Source organism: Orcinus orca, chromosome 5 (assembly GCF_937001465.1).
Source record: "Orcinus orca chromosome 5, mOrcOrc1.1, whole genome shotgun sequence".
NCBI lineage: Eukaryota > Metazoa > Chordata > Mammalia > Artiodactyla > Delphinidae > Orcinus > Orcinus orca.
Genome location: NC_064563.1, coordinates 68784662 through 68808028, shown reverse-complemented (window position 1 = coordinate 68808028; position 23367 = coordinate 68784662). Strand labels below are relative to the sequence as shown.

At 47.6% G+C, this 23367-nt stretch overlaps 1 protein-coding gene across 4 annotated transcripts in view; it reads right to left on the bottom strand.

Moving 5' to 3' along the window:
• Positions 1–17456, bottom strand: part of ST6GAL1 (ST6 beta-galactoside alpha-2,6-sialyltransferase 1) — a 159212-nt gene extending 141756 nt beyond the window's left edge. The window contains exon 1 of one of the 4 annotated variants that reach the window (XM_049710235.1): positions 17171–17456. The gene's annotated coding sequence lies outside the window, so the exon portion shown is untranslated. The remainder of the gene's footprint in view (positions 1–17170) is intronic. The other 3 variants (XM_049710236.1, XM_049710234.1, XM_049710237.1) reach the window with 3 other exon arrangements.
• Positions 17457–23367: the final 5911 nt, after the last annotated feature.

The window sequence follows — 23367 nt, the reverse complement described above, 5'->3', positions numbered from 1 at the left end:
GTGCATACGTGTGGGGTCAGTGGGAGAAACAGCTGCCACAGATAGACAGATGGTGTCAGGGGGCAGATAGGAGTGGTCCATAAAGAGAGGAACATTGGAAAGAGAAGGTAGAACTGCGGAGTCAAGTCCTTAACTAAGGAAGGGAACAAGATGCAATACAGAAGTGGAGGGGTTGGTCTTAAAAAGGAGCATCGGGCTTCCGTGGTGGTGCAGTGGTTGCGGGTCCACCGGCCGATGTGGGGGACGTGGGTTCGTGCCCCGGTCCGGGAGGATCCCACATGCCGCGGGGCGGCTGGGCCAGTGAGCCATGGCCGCTGAGCCTGCACGTCTGGAGCCTGTGCTCCGCAACGGGAGAGGCCACAACCGTGAGAGGCCCGCGTACCGCAAAAAAAAAAAAAAAAAAAAAAGGAGCATCATCCGTAGCAACAGGCAGAAAGTAGAATAAATGGGCATAGATTTGATGGTGGAAAGGTATGAAAGCACTCCTTTGCCATTATTTTCTCAGGTAAGTGGGAAATAAGTTTCTTGACTGAGAATAGAGATGGGAGAGGAGGTGTTAAAAATTTAAAGAGGGAAAAAAGTGTGAAATAGTCACGGAGATTGGAGAGGATGGCAGTGGTTCTCAACCAAGGCTGCCCACTGGAATAAATGAAGAGCTTTAAAAAAAGATACTCATACCCAGATCCACCCCACAAGAATTTAGATTTCATTAGTCTGGGGTGGAATTCAGGCAGCAGTACTTTTTATAATCTTCCCCAGTTAATGATAACAGAAGCCAGAGTTGAGAACCCCTGGATCAAAGGAAAAGAGTAAAGACCTGACAACACCAAAGTCCACTTAAGGGTCATGGTCATGAATTAGAGTGAGACCAGTCAGGATGGTGGTGTGAGCTCAGTAAATGAAAGCTGCTATGTTTATTATATCACCAGCTAAGTGATATAAACCATCCTTGTAGCAAATATAATTTTGCTTTTATCTCATCCAAATGATTCACCCAATTAGTGTACATCATAGGGTTTTGAAGTCATTTGCAAATAACTAAAACCACAAATGTATATCCTTGAATCTCGAAGACGTCCCCTCTGGTTCTTTTTATGCAACACTGAGCACTGCACATGGGGTCGCTGGGCTTCCCAACAACTGTAGAAATCCCAGGTCACCCCTCCTACCCACGCTGCCAGTGTCCCAGTGTTAATACAACAGTTCTGTGCCAGCGTTTCATGAAGCCCCTCCAGTCCACGCCACCTGGAGCCTCTATTTTAGTAGGTTCCATGTTTGCAATTCCTGTCTGGTAATCATCTCTGCTCCCTCCAGGGAAGTCTACCCTTGATCCCAGCCCTGAGCCTGGAGAGATCTCTGTGAAGTTAAGTGCCCCAGTCCAGCCAGGCTGGGTCCCTGTCCACGTTCACCCCACCACTGGAAAAATAGATTGCAGACTCTATCTTGAGCCAGACTGCCCTGGCTCGAATGCCAGCAGAGGGCAGAAGCCCTGTGAGCTCGCCTGCTGGGGGAGCCCCTACTATTGGCTCTTGTCCCCCACTTACGGGTGGATCTACTGACTAGTCCCAGTTGTGAACCTCCTCCTATCTGCTGCTGCAGTTCTGGGGAGAACTGGCAGCTCCAACATTCCTTCCTGCAGCCTGGCATGTCTGAAACACCCTCCATTCTACTTGCCCGGCAAATGCCTCCTGCTGGGGTCTCACCTCTTCTTCCCTGACCCCACCCCTGCCTCCTGCTCCCAAAGCACCTCGTGCAGCTCCTGTTCATCTGGTCCCTGATCCCACGTGCCTGTCTGTCCTCCTAGATGGAGAGACCCAGGGAGAGACTGGGTCTCATGTATCCTCATACCCCCAGGGCTTAGCAGAGTGTCTGGCCCACTAGGTGACCAATAACTGAGAATAACTATTAAGAAGTGCTGCAATATTGAAAAGAGCTACCATTTATTCATCGCTAGTCACATGCTGCCCTAGGTTAATCACTACATCGTACTCACACCAATGCTATGAGGCAGGAATGATGAACACAGATTGCAGAGGAGAAACAGGGTCGGAGAAGTTCCCAAATTCACATAGCTGAGAAGTGGCACATCCGGAATTAAACCCAAGTCTGTCTGGCTGCAAAGCCTATGATTTTTTTCTCAACCTCGGGGCTTTCTGAGAAAGGTGACCCTACAGATGGTGATGGAGTTGCCTCCCAGCGTTCCCACTGTGAGTCCCCTGGACTGGCTGGGAGACAAGGGTGGGACCCTCCGAGCCCAGAAGCATTTCCCTAAGAGGCAGCTTTCATCCGTCTCCTCCCTACCTGTTATTTCCTCTCCTCCAAGTCTACAGGCCAGAATAAACTGTTCATTGTGTAGAGCAGAAAAGGAACCGCCACAAGCCCTCCAGCAGGAAACATCTTCTGGGGATTTATTCCTAACACCATCGTCATTAACCACCCCCACTCTCGCCCTGGGCCAGCATCCTCCCAACAGCATACAATTGACAAAGGCGATCCTGCAGTCTGCTCAGATACAAGATGATTCAGCCTAACTGCTTTTTTCAGAGCTCCCTCACCGCCTTCCTCCCTCTCACCCCTAGGACACACTCCTACGACCCTGGTTCCCAGCGGGATAAGAAAAGGAAGAGCAAGGTCCCAAACTTGATTGGCCGCCAGGGCTCAGCTCCACGGATCAGCCCAGAGGGCATTCCCTACTTCGCCTTGTTGCTTGTCTCTCACTCCCAAGGCCGGAACTGACAGGTAGAAGAAGGACTATTCAGTGGGGCAGAAGGGCCCAGCGGAGCCCCAGGGTGTTCCTGCCATGTACTCTCACCCTTGGCTTTACCTAGAGAGCACCTGCACTTGCGGACTGCATCCTGGTCTCAGCAGGTGGGTGGGGGTGGGGAGCATTGGGAAGGCTGAGCTCAGTCCACCAGGCCTCCTAAGGGCAGGGGGCTGTGCAGAGAACCCCCGCAGTGTCCCTGCCATCGGGGAGGCACTGTCGAACATAGCTAACTTCATATAATCTAGTAAGTACAGTGTAGGAGATGAAAGGTCTTCTCTTTGCTTTGGGTGGCATGAATTTCAGGGACTCATCCTGAGCTGAGGCTGAGCTAAAAGGCCTGTCTGGGCAGAGCAGAGGCCAGGGGGGTGAGGAAGGAAGTGATCTCTTTGTCAGTAAGGCGTAGCTTGGCTCTCTCTAAAACCTCCACCACTGCCACCCCACACACGATACACGCAACAGGGCTTTTGGGCCCCCAGGAGGACACCAGGCCCCAACCTAGACCTTGGAACAATCCTAATCCTTCCTGGAGCACAAGTAACTTGCCTTGGGCCACTCTAGCCCAGTGCCAAGGGCTGGCTGCCCGTCCACTCTGACGTGTTGCATCAGAGCCCAATTTCTCTGGGGCCAGAGTCCTCATCTTGTCCTCATGAGTACTCCTAGCACTCCTAAAGTCTGCTCCAGAGTCCCCTGACGACTCTGTCCCTCCTGTCCCTTTTCCAGACCAGGAGCCTCTACCAGATAGACGTGGCAGGGGCCTGTTCGCCTGGCAGCTCCAACGTTCCTTCCTGCAGCCTGGCATGTCTGAAACACCCTCCTCTGCCCGGTATAAATCACCAAGCTGTTGACAGCCATCCCGACTCCACTCTGGCCCAGACTTACCTAGCAACCAGGAAGGGAGGCAGGAGCCTTCCCACACCCTGCAGTGGGGGGAGCCAGACAGACTGCTTGCCTCGCTCCCCTCCCTCTACCCCACCCCCCAACAGGCCGCCCCAGCTCCCTCCACAGCCCCCAGCTGGTTATCTGAACCAGGAAAGCACAGCTTCTGGCTGGCTGACTACATTGTTGCAAGCCTGAAGGACCATGTCCATGACTGTGAGAGTTTTTACACACACCTGTGGGTGCTCGAACAGATGTCTGTAAGCTCTCAGAAGAGCGAGGGGTGTGTCAGCAATAACAAACCTTTCTGTGTGGCTCTTTTATACTTTTATACTTTCTCGTCGTTTCACATCTATGATCTAACTGGAACACAAAAACAAATCTGAGGGGAGGCGGCACCAGAATCATTATTCCCTTTTATGAATCAGGAAACTGGAGTTCGAATTGAGTAGCGTGCGACCACACAGCTTCCGGACAGTAGAGTCCGAACCACAATTTAGGATTTATATTTACCTAAAAATTTACCTAGAAAATTTACACGCAAAATATTGGGCTGGCCAAAAAGTTCTTTTGGGTTTTTCGGTAAGATGGCACGGAAAAAACCCGAACGAACTTTTTGGCCAAGCAATATATGGCTACATCATAGGTCTGCGTGTATGGAAATACATAAAACATATTTACCTATAAAAATGTTTTGATATTTATTTGTATTTGTATATGTTATGTTTCACAAAGGTGGCTAATTCAGATCTTCTGTGCACTGCAAATCACAGCACAGGAGAGAGACTATATGGGCTTTGGAGTGCAGACAGCTCAGGGGGTTCAATCAGTCTTACCCCTGAGTGACTTTGGGCAGATAAGTCTCTCTCAGCTTCAGTTTCCTCATCAGCACAGTAGGGATAATTATCACCATTCTGTAGGGCTGTTGGGCAGCCTAGAGAGATCTATGTGTCACACCTGGAACGCTGTGGGCACTTAATGAACAATAGCTATTCCTTCATTCACCCTCTGTTCCCTGACCACAACAGATTACCCAGGGTTACCCAGACACACCACATACTTTCACTCCTCCCTGCTGGTACTCCTGCTGCCTCCAGGCCAGGAATGCCCTGCCTCCCATCCTCCACCTATAGGGACTCTTCTCATCCTTCAACATCCAGTTCAAACACAATCTCCTTTGTGAAAACTTCCCCACTGTCCTCGGGACCCCAACACCCCAATTGTCCATCTAATTTACAAAGTGTTTTGTTCTGCCTAGAGTCCGGTGTTCACGTAACTGACTCACCAACTTCTCCGTGAAAAAACAAGGCCTTGTTCATCTATTTGTATCTCCCACCTCACTCCCCACACCCTGAGCATTAGTATTTAATGATGCCTTTTAAATTAGCCTTAGTGGTTTGATTCAAATAAGACCAGTTGGGGGGAAGGATAAATTAGGAACTTCCGATTAACAGATACACACTAGTATACATAAAATAGGTAAACAACAAGGTCCTACTGTACAGCACAGGGAACTATATTCAATATCTTTTGATAACCTATAACGAAAAGAATCTGAAAAAGAATATATACATATATATATACACATATATATATAACTGAATCACTTTGCTGTATACCTGAAACATTGTAAATCAACTACACTTCAATTTAAAAAAGAAAAAAAAAGATTAAAGAAGTAAAACACTGAAAAAAAAGACAAAAACAAATAAGACCAGCTCATTACTTTTTTAAATCAATCAATGCACAAAATTATACAGAGCTAAAAATCACCCAGGATCCCTGCATCCAGGAAAAAAAAATAGATTCATATCCTTCATTGCATGTCTCTACATTTACATCTGAACAGAAGTGTGGAGGATGGAAGAATGCATGAAAGAATGGGTGGGACTGCTTAATACAACAGCTGGGGTTTTTTATTTTTTAATTTAATTTTAATTATACAGAAAAGTAAAATAGAGGAAAAGCTGAACTTTTAATAAATTTTTCTACATCCAAATGATGTTATTTCCTTAAAGACTCCTCCAAGTTTAAGAGAAAAAAAATAATTGATTTACAATGTTGTGTTAGTTTCAGGTGTACAGCAAAGCAATATAGTTATTCTTTTTTAGATTCTTTTCTCCAATAAAATTTTAAAAAATAAAATAAAGGGTTAAAAAAAACTAATTGAGAGGTTGGAGCCATGATACTAACACCCTACTTAGACAGTGTGAGAGAGGGAAATTTAGCACCTAACGTCCTCCCACTCCCTCCCTCAGCTCTCCATTTCCATTACACTCTTTTCACTTCCTCCCATTCTGTTCCTTAGACTTACAGCCCACCCATGCTAAGGTTTTCTCTATTTGAGTAGAAGAAGGGCTCTCCAAATGACCTATCACCATGCCTTCCAAAGGGTGCTTTTGACTAATCTTTTTCATCATCAAGTAGGTTTTCCCATGAACGGCTCATATGTGTTATATGAACAGATGAGAATGGCTACCTGCCTTATCGTTACAGAGGGATGTAATTGAGTGTAAAAGTCTTCAGTCACACGACCTTTCCCTTGGAACTCTGTAAATATTTCCTCTCCATGTTCTCAAGTTCTGCTTCTGCTGCAAATCAAGTCTGAGACCAACATGACCTTTTCCCTGGGGCAGAAATGAATTGCTCCCAATATCCATTTTCCTCATCTTCCTTTCAGTAATAAAAGGCCTTCCCCAAATCTGAGTTCTAAGAGGGTACACGGCCACCCAACTGGAGATGTTTTCCCAGGCTCCTTTGCATCCAGGCTTGTCTACGTGACTATGTTTAGGTCAATGGAGCACGAGAAGTGACCTGTGCCTCCACAGGTAGGCCAATTACCCTTCTGAGTGATCTTTTTACAATCTTTTTACAACCTTTAGATCTCTGATTTTCTCTGATGAGTTTCTTCATCCTTTTTCTCAGCATATACTGTGATTTTCCTCATGCCTTCTCTCTCTGTTAGTAATTTAGTTTTCAGTGGATTCTACTTTGTTCCTTTATTAACTTTTCCTCTAATGATGTAGTTTGTGTCCTCAATGTTTTCCTTAGCTCTGTAATTGCCCTTTTTATTTCATTCTGTAGTTTCATCATCTTGTCTTTGAGCTCTCAGTTGATTAGTTTTCAATAAACTTTATTTTGAATGAATAACTAAATGAATCCTCCTACTGCCTCTTCAGCCCAAGAGCCAACTCCAACCCGGAAATTATCTTGGGGGATGGGTAGAATAAGCCATTTATCACTGAGTGAGACAGAATAATATTACTTATGTGCCATGCCTTCCACCTTCCTGATCCTACCTATCCTTCAAGGCACAGCTCAAAGCCCACCTGCTCCAGACTCTTCCAGCCCACCCAGGTTGCTCCCTCTCCAGCCCCCAAAGGGCTTCTCTGAACTAAAGGATACACAGGTAATGCCTGGGCTACTTAATGAACTTGGACCTTTTGAGAAAGGGGATGAATCTTCTCCTTCTCCCTTGTTACACCTGGTTGGGCAATAAAGGTTTTCTTTGAAGAGTTCTGGGCTACTGATTCTCTGAATGAAAAGGGGATGAAAACTAGAACCGAGACTCAGAAGAGGTCTTCGACATCAGACTCACTAGTGAGAACACCATAAGGCAGGTGGAGGAAGAGAATTCAGCAAGGGTGTGATTTTTGAAAGATTAATGGAGACGGAAGGATCACCTCAGTCTTCAAGGCAGACCTTCTCGGCCCCTGCAGGCACCGCTATGAGGGTTGAGCAGGCCTACATTCAAGTTCAAGCACCTCAACTCACTCGCTGACTTTGAACAAGTCACCAAACCTCCTTCAGCCTTTGTTTCCTCACCTATTAAACAGAAATGATAATAGTGTATGCCACCAGAGAGAGGTTAAGAAAATTATATTTGATGATGGGTATAACTGTTCCAGCTTCATCTCCCAGCACTTCCTGCCTTATGTGTTCCCCTCTGGGAACATTAAGCTGCTAGTGGCTCCCCCGCACATGCCATTCTCTACCCCACACCTTCACTCCTGCACTCCCTTTTCTCCTTCAAATGCTCTTTTCCCAGAGGCTAGCAGCTACTACACTCTACAACCCAGCTTAGGTAGGTCATAGGTCCTCCAGAAAGCTTACCCAAACTCACTGTACGATCTTCTCAACCTCTGTATACATCCAAATCATAATATTTATCACAGTATATTGTTATTAATATCTGCATGCCCACCTCCAACTAAGCTCTTAAAGGAAGAGAACTGGGGGGCAATTTGGGTCTATGTTCTAAAACTGAGCATTGTGCGTGGGCTACAGCAGGCACCTAGTGTTACCTGAACGAGTGGACAAAGCAAGGACTCTGAGAAAACAGGAAGAGGAGGACACAGAAAGTTTGTCTGCCACTAACTTCTAAGGCCCCGCCAGTTACACTGAACGCGTGTGTGCATATCTACAGTGTGTGTTCTTAGGGTAAATACTCCCAATGCCTAGCATAATGCCTAGCACACAACAAATATTGACTGAACAAAATAATGTTGAGTAAACTTTACAAGAGAAGAAATTGTTCAAGAGCCTCCAAGCACAGCTGCAGATAAGCCCTTAACAATGCCAATATTGAGCTCCATTTACCACCTAAAGGCATCGAAGGTAGCCAAGCAATGGTACCCATTCATCTGCAGCCATGCTCGCTACTGGTGGGTGTGTTTATTCCGGTTATAAACAGATAATGAGTACAGGTGCTTTAAAAGGCAGGTGGGGAAAAAAAAAAAAAAAGGCAAACCAGGCTTGATGAAAATAACTCTTAAGAAAAAGGGGAAGAAGCAAATGTATGTTGAATCCGAATGTCAAGCTATTCACACATGGCTGTCCCATGAGTTCTTTCATTCATCTGTTCTTAGAGGAATGGTAGAAAGCTTTCATCAGCTCCATAAGGAGAAATTCAACCAAGCTCCCAGTGAAACACAAGGACGAAGGGCGTCTCAGCCCCAAAGGACTGGGAATGATTAGCAGTGGAAAAACCTGTAACATGATGTAGGGAATGAGCTACACCCAGTGCCAGCATCACTACTTAACAGCAGTGAATCTTGGGGTAGTTCCCTAGCCCTCTCTGAAGCTCAGCTTTCTCATCTGCAAAATGGAGCTGATGATACCAAGACCCCAAGGCTATGAGGACTGGATAAGGGAACAAACAGGGCCTTATCAGGGTCAGGAGCACAGCAAAAGCCTAGAAGATGGTAAACTTGCCACGTTTCCTCACTAAGACTTGGCTAAGACTTAAGTCCAAGAGGTTCTTCCTCATCCACAGGAAAGAAAGAGACAAGCATTTCAACTCCAGCTCAGAGGACCTTTGAGAGGTTGCAAAGGGTAGAGTGTTCCTAAAATTAAAGCTGAATGACGTCTCAGTCCTGTGCTAGGGAAACCAGGAGATGGATGCAAATTTAGAAAGACTGTAATAAAAAAAATAAAAATAAAATTACAATCATCCTCCTGGGACATGTAGTTCTTTTCTGGTTGCCAGATTTCCTGGTCATCTAAAGTGTATGTGATATATTTATTTCTGTGGAAATAATTTACGAATATAAAATCAAGTTGAGCTGAAGCCAAGGACAAAACAGGAGGAGGGTTGCCAAGATCCAGGGGAAACAATGGTCTAAGTCTCCTTTGAAGGCTTCCATTTTATTCCACCTTTTTAGAGCAGGTGACAAAAGCTCCACTCACGTTGTCTGTAACTTGTCCCACCCCCTCAGTCCGATTTTCCCTCTCTCCCACAGTCATAGACTCTCAGAGTTGGAAAGGGCCTTACCAGGCATTTAGGTCAACCTCTCTGAAAAGCAAGAATCCTCTGATGGCAAACAAGTTGACTTGAGACTTCTGCTTAGATACTCCCATGGCAGGGAGTTCACTGTCTTGTGACCTAGTTTGTTCCCTGGTTGGGCAGTTCTGCTGAGTAAGTTCTTCCTTATCTGCCATTCTGCAACTCTGTACTGGTTTTCCTCCCCCCCAGCAGCAACACAGTATAACTCTAATCATTCTTCCACATGAAGAAACTGCCTCTTATTTTATCCCCTGCAGGCTAGAACACTCCAGTTTCCACATGTATTCTACCTCCAATATGGTGTCCTAAACCTCTGTCTTCCAAGTAAGCCCAATTCTGGGTGTGCTTCATTTTATCATGATCTGTACAGGACCCAGCGAAACACGAGTTTCCAGATGGGTCTGAACAACAAGGTAGAGTAGAACCGGCACATTCTTTCCTCCAGAGCCTGAGATCAATTCCTCCTCTTCTTCGCTTCTCTCTCCTCCCTCCCATCACTCAAGTTCCAGTCCTCCCACCAGATGCCACCGACCCTGGGAAGAGAAACAAATGCGGAAGAGCCAGGGATGGTGGAATGAGGAGGAGAAGGTGATGACGCAGTTCAGTTTCTTGCGCCGGCAGCCTAGGGCACCCAATCAGGCAGGCCAACTCCAAAAATAACCTCCCATCCCAACAGCTGGCTCTTAGTAGCTTCCCGGGAGCCCTTCATTTCAGCTTTCCGCGGCATGGTTCTCAGTGTTCCTGCACCCATTTTCTCGCCACCCTTTCCAGAGTTCGATGGACTGACTTCATTTAACCATGACATTTACGACCAGCGTTCCATATGTCCAAGGTCTAAATACACTTAGAAATATATTTTTATGGAAACAGATAAATATCTGTCAACAAAAGACTGGTTAAATAAACACATCCATGATGTAGGTTGTGATGCAGCTATGGGAAAATAATCTGTATATACTGATATGGAAAGACGTCCTATAGTAAAGTGAAAAGGGCAAGTCTGTAAAGTTGCAGTTACAATGTAATCCATTTACTGAGTTTTTTAAATGTATCTGCATATAACCATGAATACATACATAGGTACATCCAAAGGAGGCTGAAAGACCCACAACAAACTGCAAACAGTAGTCACTCTGCCAAGAAGTGGGATGGGGGGAAATGACAAAAGGGAAGGTGGTTAATTTTTTATCCTATTTGAACATTCTAAAAGAAAACATTACACTTATTATTTGCGTGAAGAAGCCCCTAACTTTATGTATAGTTTCCCCTTTTTATACTTGTTCCCCATTTGATGATCTCAAAGCTGGAAGGGGCCTAGAGAGCTGCGAGTCGAATCCCTGTGGTGGCGTGCGTCCTGCCCAAGGCCACACAGCTAGCTCGAGACAGCCGGAGGAGACCGCAAGTCACAGTGCAGGCCCGGAGATAATGGGAGCCCCAGTGTATTAAAGAGAGGACTTTAATTTAATTGCTAAATCAAATCAATTTTCTCCTTTTAGTTGAGTCAAAAATTCCTACTTGGGAGCAACAGTGAGTTAGGAGAGACCAAGACAACAAACTTGGAGGAGAGAGGGGAGCCTGGTGTCTTCTCATGGAGGAAAAGAGGCATCAGAGAAGATCTGTTTCTCAGGCATAGCTGGCAGGGCCCTACCTTTTCTGGGCTTCCTTGCCCTCATCCATAAATCAGAGGGAAGGGGTTGAGTGAAAGGAGATTCGCAAGCATGGGGTGCCAGCTACTCATCTGAGCGCAGACCTCATCTTCAGAACGAGACAGGCAGCAACTCTACTTGAAGGTACCCTACTACCACCAGCCCGTCAGTCTCTGACCTTCATTCCATACAGAAACTCTGCTTCTGGAGAGGGAAGGCTGGGTTCAAGTCTGATGCAGGGCCAACTAATGCTGAGTTGCTTGGGCTGTCACATGGATTATTTCATTCACTACTCACCAAATTTTTTATAAATGGGTTTAAAGAAATTCAGAAGTCACTTGCCAAAAGCATACAGCTGGTAAAGGGTGGGGCCTTGATGCAAAATCAGGCCTTCTGACTCTAAATTCAGTGCTCCTTTTATCGCATCTCTTTGTGACATGGGACACAGCAGGAAAATTCACTTGAGCAGTAAAACTACTTAAGTTTTACTGGCTCTTTCTATCTCTCTCTCTCTCTCTTTCACACACACACACAGACACACACACACACGGTTCCATAGGTAACAGTGACAGCAGACACGGGCTCCAAGAGCAGCACGACCCATTGCCTCAAATATGCAACTCAGTGAAATATTTATGGCTAAGCTGAAAAGATGTCTGGGATGTACTTCAAAGTCATGTGGGGTAGAGTGTGGGGTTATAGACCAGCCATGAGTTTTGATAATTGTTGAAGGTAAATGATTATAAATGGGGGGAAGAAGGTAATGACACCATTCTTTTTACTTTCGTGTGTTTGAAATTTTCCATAAGAAGACTTTTGTAATGCAGCATGTAAGTGATCATTTCTCTCTCAATTTGTCACCTAGTAGGAGGTACCACTTTAATTAACTTTCTGCCTGCTATCATGGTAAGAAAAAATATTAAGACCAAAAGTTTCTGCAGCTTGTGAAAATCCCAATTATAACACTAATAGCTATCACTTACGGAGGACTTCCTATAAACCTGGCACTGTACTGGACCCTTTAACTATGATTTTGTTTAATCCTTACAATGGTCCAGTGAGGTAAGGGCTGTTATGCCCATTTTACAGAGAAGGAAATTGAAGCTCGTCTATATTGGTGGTAATTGGTGAACAAGAATTCAAATCCTGAATTACTTATGCTCTTAATTCCTATTGTTCCCGCAATCCTATTGGAATTATCTGGAATATGGACAGAGATTTATTCACAAACATTAGTCATGGTGTCAATTACAGTAGAGAAGAATTAGAAGTAGTTTGACAGGCCCACAGTGGCCCTCATCCAGGAAGCCTTCCCCACTCCTCCGGTCTGGGGTGGTTGCCCCTCCTCTGCATTCCCAGGGTACCCTGAACTAGTCTCTTGTTACCGCATCTCCTCCATTGGACCATGAGCTCTTCTTATACAGTTTTGGTTTAGAGTGGGCCCTCAAAGATGGGAGGAATGAATTAATAAAGGACCTTGGAGTTGCTTATTTTAACACGTACGGAAACTGAAAACCTGGGTGTTAAAATAAATTGTCACAAGGGCAGGACTAGAACCCAAGGCCACAGACAGGGCCCTTCTCTTTCCATTAGACTTTAGGCTCTTCTAACATGAAAGATATATATATATTTTTTAAATGGTATCTGGATGCTTGAGGCATGGTTGGGAAAGGGGGAAGAAGATGGAGATTCCTTCCTCTATAGGCCTTCACTGAAATGCTCACTAGAGTGATCAGATCCCATGGGACCATGTGACCTTGGAGATGCTGATATGGTGATGAATGAAAAGGTGCAGCTTTAATGAGGATATAAACTGTGACATGGGTATATGAAAAGGTTAAATAAGAAAGCCAAGAGTAATTGTACTTGCAGTATGTTCTCTACCACTTAGAAAAAACAAATCCACTAAAAAAAAAAAAAAAAAAAAGACGAGGGAAAATTGCCTATTGTTAAAAATGGTTGCCTTTGAATAATGGAAATTTTTGCTGTTTCTCTATACTTTTTTGTACTTTCCAAATTGTCCTCAATGGGCATGCTGTATTTTTATAATCATAATGACAAACAAAATTTAAATCACCAAGTTGATTCTAAAGGCTAACCTAATCCTTCTAGTAACGACTTAGAAAGTCACTCCAGTATTTTAATGTGATGATACCACATTGCTTACTATGTTACTGTAACATATACAACTATAAAGAGTACATCTATCCAAGTCAGAATATATGCAGTATACCTGCAGACAAGCAAGAAAAAAGGTATTTTTTTCCCCAATTCAGTTCTTACCGAATAAGTCACTGATACCAAGTCTAAGCAAATTCTCAGGACTCTAATGTTCCAGAATATTACTGCAAATTTCATTAATCAATTACTCCTGTCACTTTTTAATGCAACCACATCTTCACACTTACAGAGATCCACATTCTCTTTGAAGCCTTCCCTCTTCCATTCTCTCGTTGACCACCTGCTCTTGGTTTAACTTATGAAGAAAAGGGACGACCCCGCCACCACAGAGATCAATTTTGAGATAAATTAGATCTATTTTCCGTAGGCTATTTCTATCTTCTTTTTATTTTTTTATATTTTTTGAATTTTTGAATTTTATTTTATTTTTTCATACAGCAGCTTCTCATTAGTTATCTATTGTATACACATCAGTGTATACACGTCCATCCCAATCGCCCAATTCATCACACACCCTCCGCGGCTTTCCCCCCTTGGTGTCCATACATTTGTTCTCCACATCTGTGTCTGAGGGCAATTTCTGAGGGGAGACCCAAAAGTGTTCCAAGCAGGGACGGGTAGGCAATGAGTGGATCTGGCTCTTTGTAACTCCAGGTCCAGTACAGGAACCATCCCCACACTGACCTGCCTCTGCTTGTCAGTAAATACGGAGTGAATGAATAGAAAGACTTTAGATTGCACTCACCTGGGTGTGAAAGTTCTGGGTTCGGTTTTTTTATTTGTTTTTTACTAGGTTTATTTACCTTAGAGTCACACACACTTCACAACCCCCCAAAGGCCCTTTTTACAGTCTGACAGACATTCACCCCAGTTACTGACTAGGTTGGGTCTCTCATTTAAGCACAGGGCTTACCCCATGGGGTTATTCTCCAACCGTCATTCTCTACCACTAAAAAGCTAGTGAGCACCCAACCCTGACAAGAGGTCTGAAAAGGTGTAAGCATGAGTCACGTGACTTAATACCCACCCCAGCCCCAGGAGATGCATACATGTTCTTCCCCTTACATTATACCGCGTAGAGATGCAACCGCCTGGTCCTCAAGGAACACAGGAGAGGAGGGTTGATCCAAACCCAATCCTCTGCCTCTAAGGGCCAAGCAGCTTCCACTGCACCCGAACAGCCTGTGCAGAGACTGGGCAGGAGGGACTTTCATTGTACAAAGAAGGACACCGGAGCCCAAGAAATTAAGTAGCATGAAGAGCTAAGTGGGGTCTCTCTTCTGACTTCTTGCTGCCTTTCGTTTTACGATCATAGTTTAAAACAGCTCCCTACTGGGGAAGCACAAGTCAGAGGAAACCAGGGCAAGAGTAAAGTGAACCAGTTAGTACACACTAAAGAAAACCGATCCCCAGTGATAACTATCAATATAATACTCCTCACCATAGCTACCATTGGGATCCAGGGCTTTGTTTAACAACCAAAACCTATTTAAGTCCTTAAGGAATTCATCCTGTGACTTGAAGGGTGTTGTTATAACAACCATCATAACTTTGACTGTACTCTGGGGTACCAACAAAAACTCATTTCATGCAACGGTTTCCCTTTCACGCAGAAAGAGGCACTAAAAGCAGACATCTTGCTGTGTGTCCTTAGGCATGTAATCTCTCCTCTCTGAGCTTCAGTTTTTCCATTTAGAAAAACTGGCCAGGTGATTTCATAAGTTCCTTACAGGGTGAGAGTCCTGATGAGATCTCTAATCAAGTGCCAAGTGGAATTACCACAGAAATGAAACAGCCTGGAAACCCTAAGAAACAGGTGCAGTCAGGAGATAAGAGGGACAGGGTGAAACAGCACGTCAGCTTTGGGGAAACCCAGACTCAACATGTTTTCTTTGGTTTTCCAACTTTTCCTCTGCCAAATGCAAACATAAGTAGCTACTTCGTGGGACTCTCATTTTTAAACATTTAATTAAATACAATCAATGAAAACAATGCTTTGTTCTCCCACAAGTGACTCACGAGTAGCGTCCTAGGAGACACTTTCTTCCTGGAGTGCTTATGCCCAAACAAAGGCCTCCTGGCACAGGGATGACAGGCAAAACATCCAAGTCTCCACAGCTGGCCCGGCTCCAACTTTGAGGGGAAAGGGCAGCCAGAAGAGAAAACTAACTACGCTTATGAAAGGCTAGGAGAGTAAGGAATTACTAAATCTATCTTTTCTCAAATGGGTAAAGAACTCTTGAAAGGGATAATGGAAGGGTGCAGATTTCAATCTGAATTACTTTCTTTGTTTAACTCTATTCTGCCTAAGGCCACTGCCTTTTCAGCCAACCACAGAATCCCGGTTCTGCCTTTAGTTGACCGCATGGCAGTGTGCAGTGTGGGAGTTGGGAGACCGGGACTCAAGTCCTCTCTAGGTGGCCGATTTCACTCGGTTTAAACTTGGACAAGGAGCTGAACCCTCCCGGCCTCCGTTTCCCGGCCTGTAAAATAAGAGGGTTCACTGGATGCTCTCTAGACTCCCAAAAACCGGGGCGCAGAGCCGGAAGCCCTCCAGTCCCCCCCACTCGCCCGCCCCAGGGACAGGTTAATCTGCGCAGCTGGCCAAGGTGAAGCCGAAGCCCGACCGCTCCGCAAGCACAAGGGGGGCGGTGCCTAGGTTCCCGCGCACACCACCCACTCCCACAGCCTGACGGGCTTCCTTCTGCACCCACACCATCCCCTACCGAGCCAATGCACTCCCCCGCCCCCAACCACCTCACTGCTGCCTGAACAGGTCTGATGAACTAAAATCTGCAAAGCTGAGCTGAGCATACGTAGGCAAAGAAAAAGCAAAACAAACAAGAGGCCTCTCTTTCCGGACCTCGGAATTTCCCTCAAATAAACTCGGATAGAACTGAAAATAATAGCGTCCCCACCTAGAACAAGAGTGCTCGGCTGGCCTTGTTTGTACAAACACACAACAAGCCAAAAGGGGCCAGTGACACCGGGGCTGGCTAGACCTACAAAGGCAAAGCGCAAGCGAAACCCAAGACTGCGCTGGGGGCCGTTTAAATCGAACTGTTCTTTCTGCAGGCTAAGGAGGCACTCGCCGTCCCCAACAGAGGCAGTGCAGGGACAATGGTGCGCTGGGCACGGTCATTTTTTTAGAAGGGAGACCCACAGACCTTTAATTCAACCCCTGTCTCTAACAAACCACCGTGAGGTGGAAGTGAGGGGTGGTCCGGGTCATCTCAACTCATGCACCACGGCCGGGGACACACTCCCGGCCTGGGGTAATCTTTTGTAGCTTCCTTCTCTTTTCGTGTTTCCCTTTTTAAGTCTGGCAATTTGGTCTGATACCCAAGTGGTACCTTTTAAACGCGTCTGTCGTCTTCCTCCAGCAAGTGACGCCCCCAGCGCCGCTCCCTCCCCGGCAGCTGAGACAATGGCCGGGTTGCGCAGGGCGGCTTCTAAGGGCTAGCGGCGTGCCACGCTCCCAGCACAGGGCGCACGTGCATTTGTTATGGTACCTGTGCCCCCATCCCCGCCGCGGGCCTCAGTTTCTCCGTCTGTAAATCCGGCAGGCGAGATGTGAAGGAATCTGGACTCTGCAAGGCATCCCCCTCCCATGCTGACGGTGCAGTGGAGAAAGCGGGGTTCCCCGCGGCCGCGCGCACGTGGGTTTGTTGTGGGTCCGCAGGCTAGTGGAGCCTGGGAGAAGCCAGGGCGGCCCCTCCGCCCGGATTAATCCACAGACACCCGCAGCCAAAGGGTGGCCGGTCAGCGCGGCCAAGGCGTCTGAGGGGTGCTGGACACCGATTCCCTGCGCCCTAGGCGCGCCCCGGACCCCGCCGCTCCGCTCCCATCCTGTGCCCCTTCGCTCCACTCCTCCCGGGGGGCTCGGGCCGCGCCGCCGCCCACCGCAGCCCTACTCACTCGCTGCGCTCTCGGCCGCCGAAGCTGCGGCAGCTCAGCCAGCTCCACGCCCCAGCCGGCAGGCAGCGTGTTCCCTTTGTTAGCGCGGGGCAGTGCCCCAGGCGTTTTCCCCAGCCCTGCCCTGCGCGGGACTCCCCTCCCCCGGATGCCTCCGGACTCCTCGCCGGGCGGCGGCCAGAGAGCCCGGGAGCTGGGAGCCCCAACGCAACAGTCCCTGAAGGAGGGTCTTTGGGGAGGAGCGGGGGGACAGGGGATGAGGGGTGGCGCGGACGCGGGAAGGAGGGAAGAAGAGTGCGGCGAAGGGGCGGGGGAAACAAGCCGTCTCCGTTATGCAAATAGTCGGGAAGACGGGGTGGGTCCCCTCACCACACCGCACCCCAAACCGGCCCAGCCCTCCGGAGGTCGCTAGCGAGCAGGCCTCGGGATTAGGGGTGCCTGGTTAGGTGGTGCACTTAGCCCCCGAGTGATGCTAGGATCCGGCTTCCCCGCCCGCCCCCCCCCCGAGGGCGGGCCGAGGGCCGAGGGGGAGGGACAACGCGGAAGGGCAAGGTTCCCAAATCCTGGCTCTACCCTAGCCTCACAGGTGGCGGAGGTTTGAATCCAGCACTCTCCTAGCAAGCAGGGACTATAAATCCTGCCTCTGCTACCGACTGTCTGCATGACCCTGAGCAAGTCCCTTAACGTCTCTGAAGCCTCGAATTCTTCTTACGTAGAATATGAAACAACAAAATCTACTTCACAGAGTGTGACAAGAACCTCCCACACACTACAGATACAGAAGGGAAGGAGGGTCGGCGAGTCCCTACCCGTGGAGATTTCCACGCCAAGCTGTCTGCAGGCTGGTGGGCAGGAGGCCTCAGGGAGGGTGGAAAAGGGAGTGAGTTTCCTTCCTTCCCTGGGACTGAGCTGGGGCTGCCGGGAGGAGGCGAGAGGAAACCACTTGTTGAGCAAGCGTCATCACTAAACACTGACCATCCCTGCTGACCCCGGGGACCACTTTCCTAAGACAGAAAACCACCCTGTAGGAGGGCCGGAAGCGACCTTTGGCCACCAGTGCAGTCCCCGTAGAAAAGACGTGACTGCCGAAGGTCTATGGAGGGCCCGCTTGGCGCCCCGGCTCTGTACTTGGAGGGAAGGAGTGGTGGGGGACAGGAGACAAGGAGAGTGGAAGATAGCGCGGGTCCTCTGGGAACAAGAGTCCAGTTCACAATAGAGTGCGTGAAGCCCAGGCCCAGAACTTTGTCTCCAAATAGAGTTGCCCTCTCCCCACCACCATCCTGGGAAAGGGAAGATGGCATCTTCATCTCATCCCCAACATCCTTCTTCCAAACACTGCTTCCCCGCACCCCAGATCCTGGACCCCTCCTGCTGTCACTGCTGGCCCTTCCCAGCTGCTGAGGATGCACTACTGCTCAGTACAGAGAGCTCCAGCTGGAGAGGGTGACAGGCAGAGTGAATTCAAATCTCTATGACCAACTAGCTATGCACTCTTATGTAAGCTCCTCAGTCCGTTTATGTCTGGTGTGGAGAAGGTGCTCATCACAGTAAAATGTATGAGTTAATGAGTGGAAACAGACACACTCTCAAGACTATTTCTGGGAGGGTGATATATTGACTTTATTCCGAAAAAAATGGAAACAAGACTTTGTGCAGGGGCATGACATACCCCTTTGTGTTTTACACTGGTTTCTCCGGCAGTGAGCCTCCTGGAAAATGGGTGGCAGGATCAGAGATGAAAGCACGGAACACAGAGATCAACCTGGAAGCTGACATCAGTGGAGAGATAATAGGCGTGGTGGCAATGACAGAGGGAATGAGAAAGGACATCCAAACAATGGCCACCATTTGGGGAGCAAAAGCATTCTCTCCTCATCATAGGATACGTGGTGGCCTTAGCCTACCCTTAGCCCTATCTCATGGATGAGAAAATTCAAGTCACTTGGAAATGGAAGAGCCCGAATTTGAACCTCTTCCACATTCATTGAAAGCATTCATCATTTCCATCCTCAGCATCACTTTTGTGTCAACACTACTTAGGAACCAAGAACAAGAAACAGGGGAGAGTTTTCTCTAGAAGGTTCTCATCACCAGAAGAACTCCAGCCAAGGTATGGAGAAAACAGGGGACAGGCTCACTCTGGATGCTTGGCTTGCAGGACTGGGATGACCACAGAGGACAATAGAAGCCCAGGAAGATCCTGGGACTCCAAGGCAGATGAGGAGGCAAGTTGCAGTGCCACTGGCAAATTTCCAGGCTGGGAGCAGCTCTGGGTTATTCCCTTTAGGGGCTGCTCCCTCAAGGTTGCTGTGTCTTCAGAGCCTTTGGGAACTTCTCACCCATAAGTGAGAAGCAAGAGTCTGGACCCTTGGATGGGGGGTGGTCCGGTCCTCCCGAGCCTATATAGGAGGCTTCACTCCTCATTGTCTCTGGAGCCCCTGCCCTGGCAGCATGTTTTCCTGAGAAGTATAGAGACCTACTTGCCCTCTGGACACCATCTCAGCTCCCTGCCCACCGCTGGCCTCAGCCTTTGCCCATGAATAATATTTTTGGTCATGCCTTTCTCAGTCATCATTTTAGGCAGTTTACTGGCTAATGCAAATAATGCCCCCCTGCTTTTTAACATTCGTTTACAACGATCCACTGGCAAACAACATATTCATAGCACTCTTGAAGTGGATGTTGATGCTATTACAAAGTCTTGGGTGGGGGTGAAAGGAGACGCAGGCAGTTGAAAATAACCTTCTAAACTCTTCTTCCTCACCTCACTATAAATGTTCATCAAGCCCTTAGATAGCGCTCCCTCCTCTGCGTGCTTTTGTTAGGGGTACCACTGACCAAAACTGCCCACCCTGGTCAGGCCCAATAGTAACCACTTGCATGCGTTATCTTTACAACAGGAGGTCCTGGTAAGGAACGCGGAACTAACAAGCTACCACCAACTGGAAGAATTTGGAAAGGTCAAAAGGAGAGAGGAGACGCCAGTCCATATGTCTTACCAACTTCCCAGAATCCTTCTTGCTGGAATCCATCTTGGCTAAGCGATGCGCGCACCACCAGGAAAGACCCTGAGTCAGAATGATTGGCCAGAGACAACGCGGAAACTAGCCCCATCACCATAAAACCTGAGACTGCGAGCCATGTGGCAGAGCAGTTCTCCTGGGTTCCCTTACCCTCCTGCTCTCCGCCCAGGCGCTCCTCGATAAAGTCTCTTGCTCTGTCAGCACATGTGTCTCCTCAGACAATTCATTTCCAAACGTTAGACAAGAGCCCACTCTCGGGCCCTGGAAGGGGTCCCCCTTCCTGCAACACTTTCAGCACCTATTGCCCAACATAAAGGTAGGCTCCATGTTAAAGGAACTGCTCTGTGGTCTGTCTGAGCCCCCTACCTTGGGCCTCAGTGCTGCCAGCTTCAAGGATGAAGATACCCAGACACAGCTAAGTCTCTAAAACCCAAGTCAGAAAATAGCAATAGAGTAACAGCATCTCTAAACTAAGCACCCAAGGACTGCTCCTGCTGTCCCTACATGGATGGTCCACTGGAGCATGGAGTGGGCCAGGGGAGAACGACACTAGAGGGCAGAGGCTGGACACTAGAGATAGGCCTCATGGGAGGACTGCAGCCACAGGACAGGGAAATGGCTGGTACAGCAAGCAGTGGCCTGTTGGCTCCACAACCTCAGAGTGGGGAATCGGCACGGTGTGATCAGGATAGGTTAGAGAAACGGACACACTATGGGGGCGCATGTGTGGCTGGACTGCACTTCACCCAGTCAGCTCCTGTCCAGCTCTGGCCTAGAAGATACAATGAGAAACCAGGTCTCTTTTCTAAGTCACTTACATTTTAGCAAAATGTCTCTTGATTCATAATAATAATAATTGCTGTGTACTGAACATCTCCTGTGTGCGAGCCAGTCTCTGTTGCGTGCTCTCATTTAATCCTCACTTGGGGGGAGGGGAATCATTCTGGAACCCTAGTGTGCCTAAGTCTTCTTGAGCTCCTTTTCCTATTCTTGCCTTAAGGCCAATCTTAGTAAGAGAATAATAAATGGTGGGGGTGGGGTGGGGAATGTCTACAAATCTCACTTCAAGAACAGTAAAAAGTGAGCGATGTCTTTACAGAAGTTTTCTGAAGGAGACAAAATGGTGTTATAGCAAACATCTTGAGGCAAACTTCCTAGATATCTGCTTACAACATTCCTCTCCCCAAAGTTCTACTCTTGACAGTCACCCTCTCACATTTTTACACCTCCCTCCTCAACATCCCTCCCCCTACTGTGATGCTCTTCCAGTGGCCTTCCCCTTCCCAGGTCCTTCCCTCTAGCAGGCTCCCTTAATTTTAATGTTAATTAATTTTAATTAGCCTCTGTCAGTGACTCCAAAAGGTGTGAGAAAGTGGGAAACTACAAAAAGAAAGGGAGAAAGAAAGAGAGAGAGAGGGAGAGGAAGGAAAAAAGGAAGGAAGGAAGGAGGGAGGGAGGGAAAGAAGGAAGGAAGGAAGGAAAGGAGGGAGGAGAAAAGAAAACTTCACATAACTGTGGACCTTTATATTCGCTGATGGCCTGTATATACATTCTCCCACTTGAGCCCTCTTCAGACTCACAGTAACCTGTGAGGTAGATTTGCCTCTTGATCATCCCCATTTACAGATGAGAACACTGAGGCTCAGAGGTAAAGTGAGTTGCTTAAAGCCCACTAGTGAGTGTTGAGCTGTGCTTTGAAACCAAGGCCTCTGTCCTTCATACTGTATCTGTCCCCAGAGCTGCAAAAGACCGGACAAGCCCATCAAACCGTTGCTGACACTTCACAGGCTGCAGCGGCCCAAACTGCTGCCCTGCTGCCCTGGGGGCAAGACTCAAAAACTATGCCCAGGAGACCAGATGCACCAGCAATGGCAGGAAATACAGGGGTAAAGGAGCTCTGAGGAATCGCAGATGCTTGCAATAAATTCTCTCAAAAAGATCCAGGAAATTGGCTTTTCCCAAGGGACTTCTACCAGACCCAAAGTAGAAGCTGCCTCCTGTGTATTTATGACCTGAGGATGACCGTCAGAATAACCTGCAGGAATGGTCAGGCTTGGCGCAAGAGGGCCTGTGGGCCAATGAAACTGCTTTGAACTTAACAAAGGGTTTTGGCGGGGGGTGGGGGTGGGGAATAACAAGTGTTTGATGCCTATTGGTGATTCGTCCCAAACCTGCCTCTGTACCGCCTCACTTTTTTTTTTTGCGGTTCCCGGGCCTCTCACTGTTGTGGCCTCTCCCGTTGCGGAGCACAGGCTCCGGACGCGCAGGCTCAGCGGCCATGGCTCAGGGGCCCAGCCGGTCCGCGGCATGTGGGATCCTCCCGGACCGGGGCACGAACCCACGTCCCCTGCATCGGCAGGCGGACTCTCAACCACTGCGCCACCAGGGAAGCCTGGCCTCACATTTTTAAACATCGATTTCTAACAGGTTTTTTTCCCCTCTCATTTTACAGATAAAGTTTGCTTTAGGAAATTTACAAGAGTCACACAGGGACTTCCCTGGTGGTGCAGTGGTTCCGAATCCGCCTGCCGATGCAGGGGACACGGGTTCAATCCCTGGTCCCAGAAGATCCCACATACCGCAGAGCAACTAAGCCCGTGCGGCACAACTACTGAGCCCGTGTGCTGCAACTACTGAAGCCCATGCACCTAGAGCTGGTGCTCTGCAACAAGAGAAGCCACCATAATGAGAAGCCTGCACACCGCACCACAACGAAGAATAGTCCCCGCTCTCCACAACTGGAGAAAGCCTGCGCTCAGCAACAAAGACCCAACGCAGCCAAAAATAAATCAAAAAAAAATTTGTTTTAATTGACAAATACAAAAGTCAGACAGTGTAAAGAATCAAGTGGGGAAGATTGTCATCCCATCAGCCACAAGCAGAATCAACCTTTTGGCCTATTTTCTTCCAGTTATTTCCTGTACAGTTTTCTTTCCATAGTTGAGATCATAATGTATATAAAGGATATCCTGCTTTTCTATCCCACTTAGAGTATATCATAAGCTTTTCCCTTGTATATTGAACAATAAATGTATTCATTCACTTCAGCCCTCAGTAGATGCAAGGCAAATATTCTTAGGCAATTTATTAGCGGTTTGTTGCACTATTTGTTGTCAATATGAGAGATGGTTTAGTTTAGCGGCTGAGAATACTGACTCTGGAGTCAGGCTGCCTGAG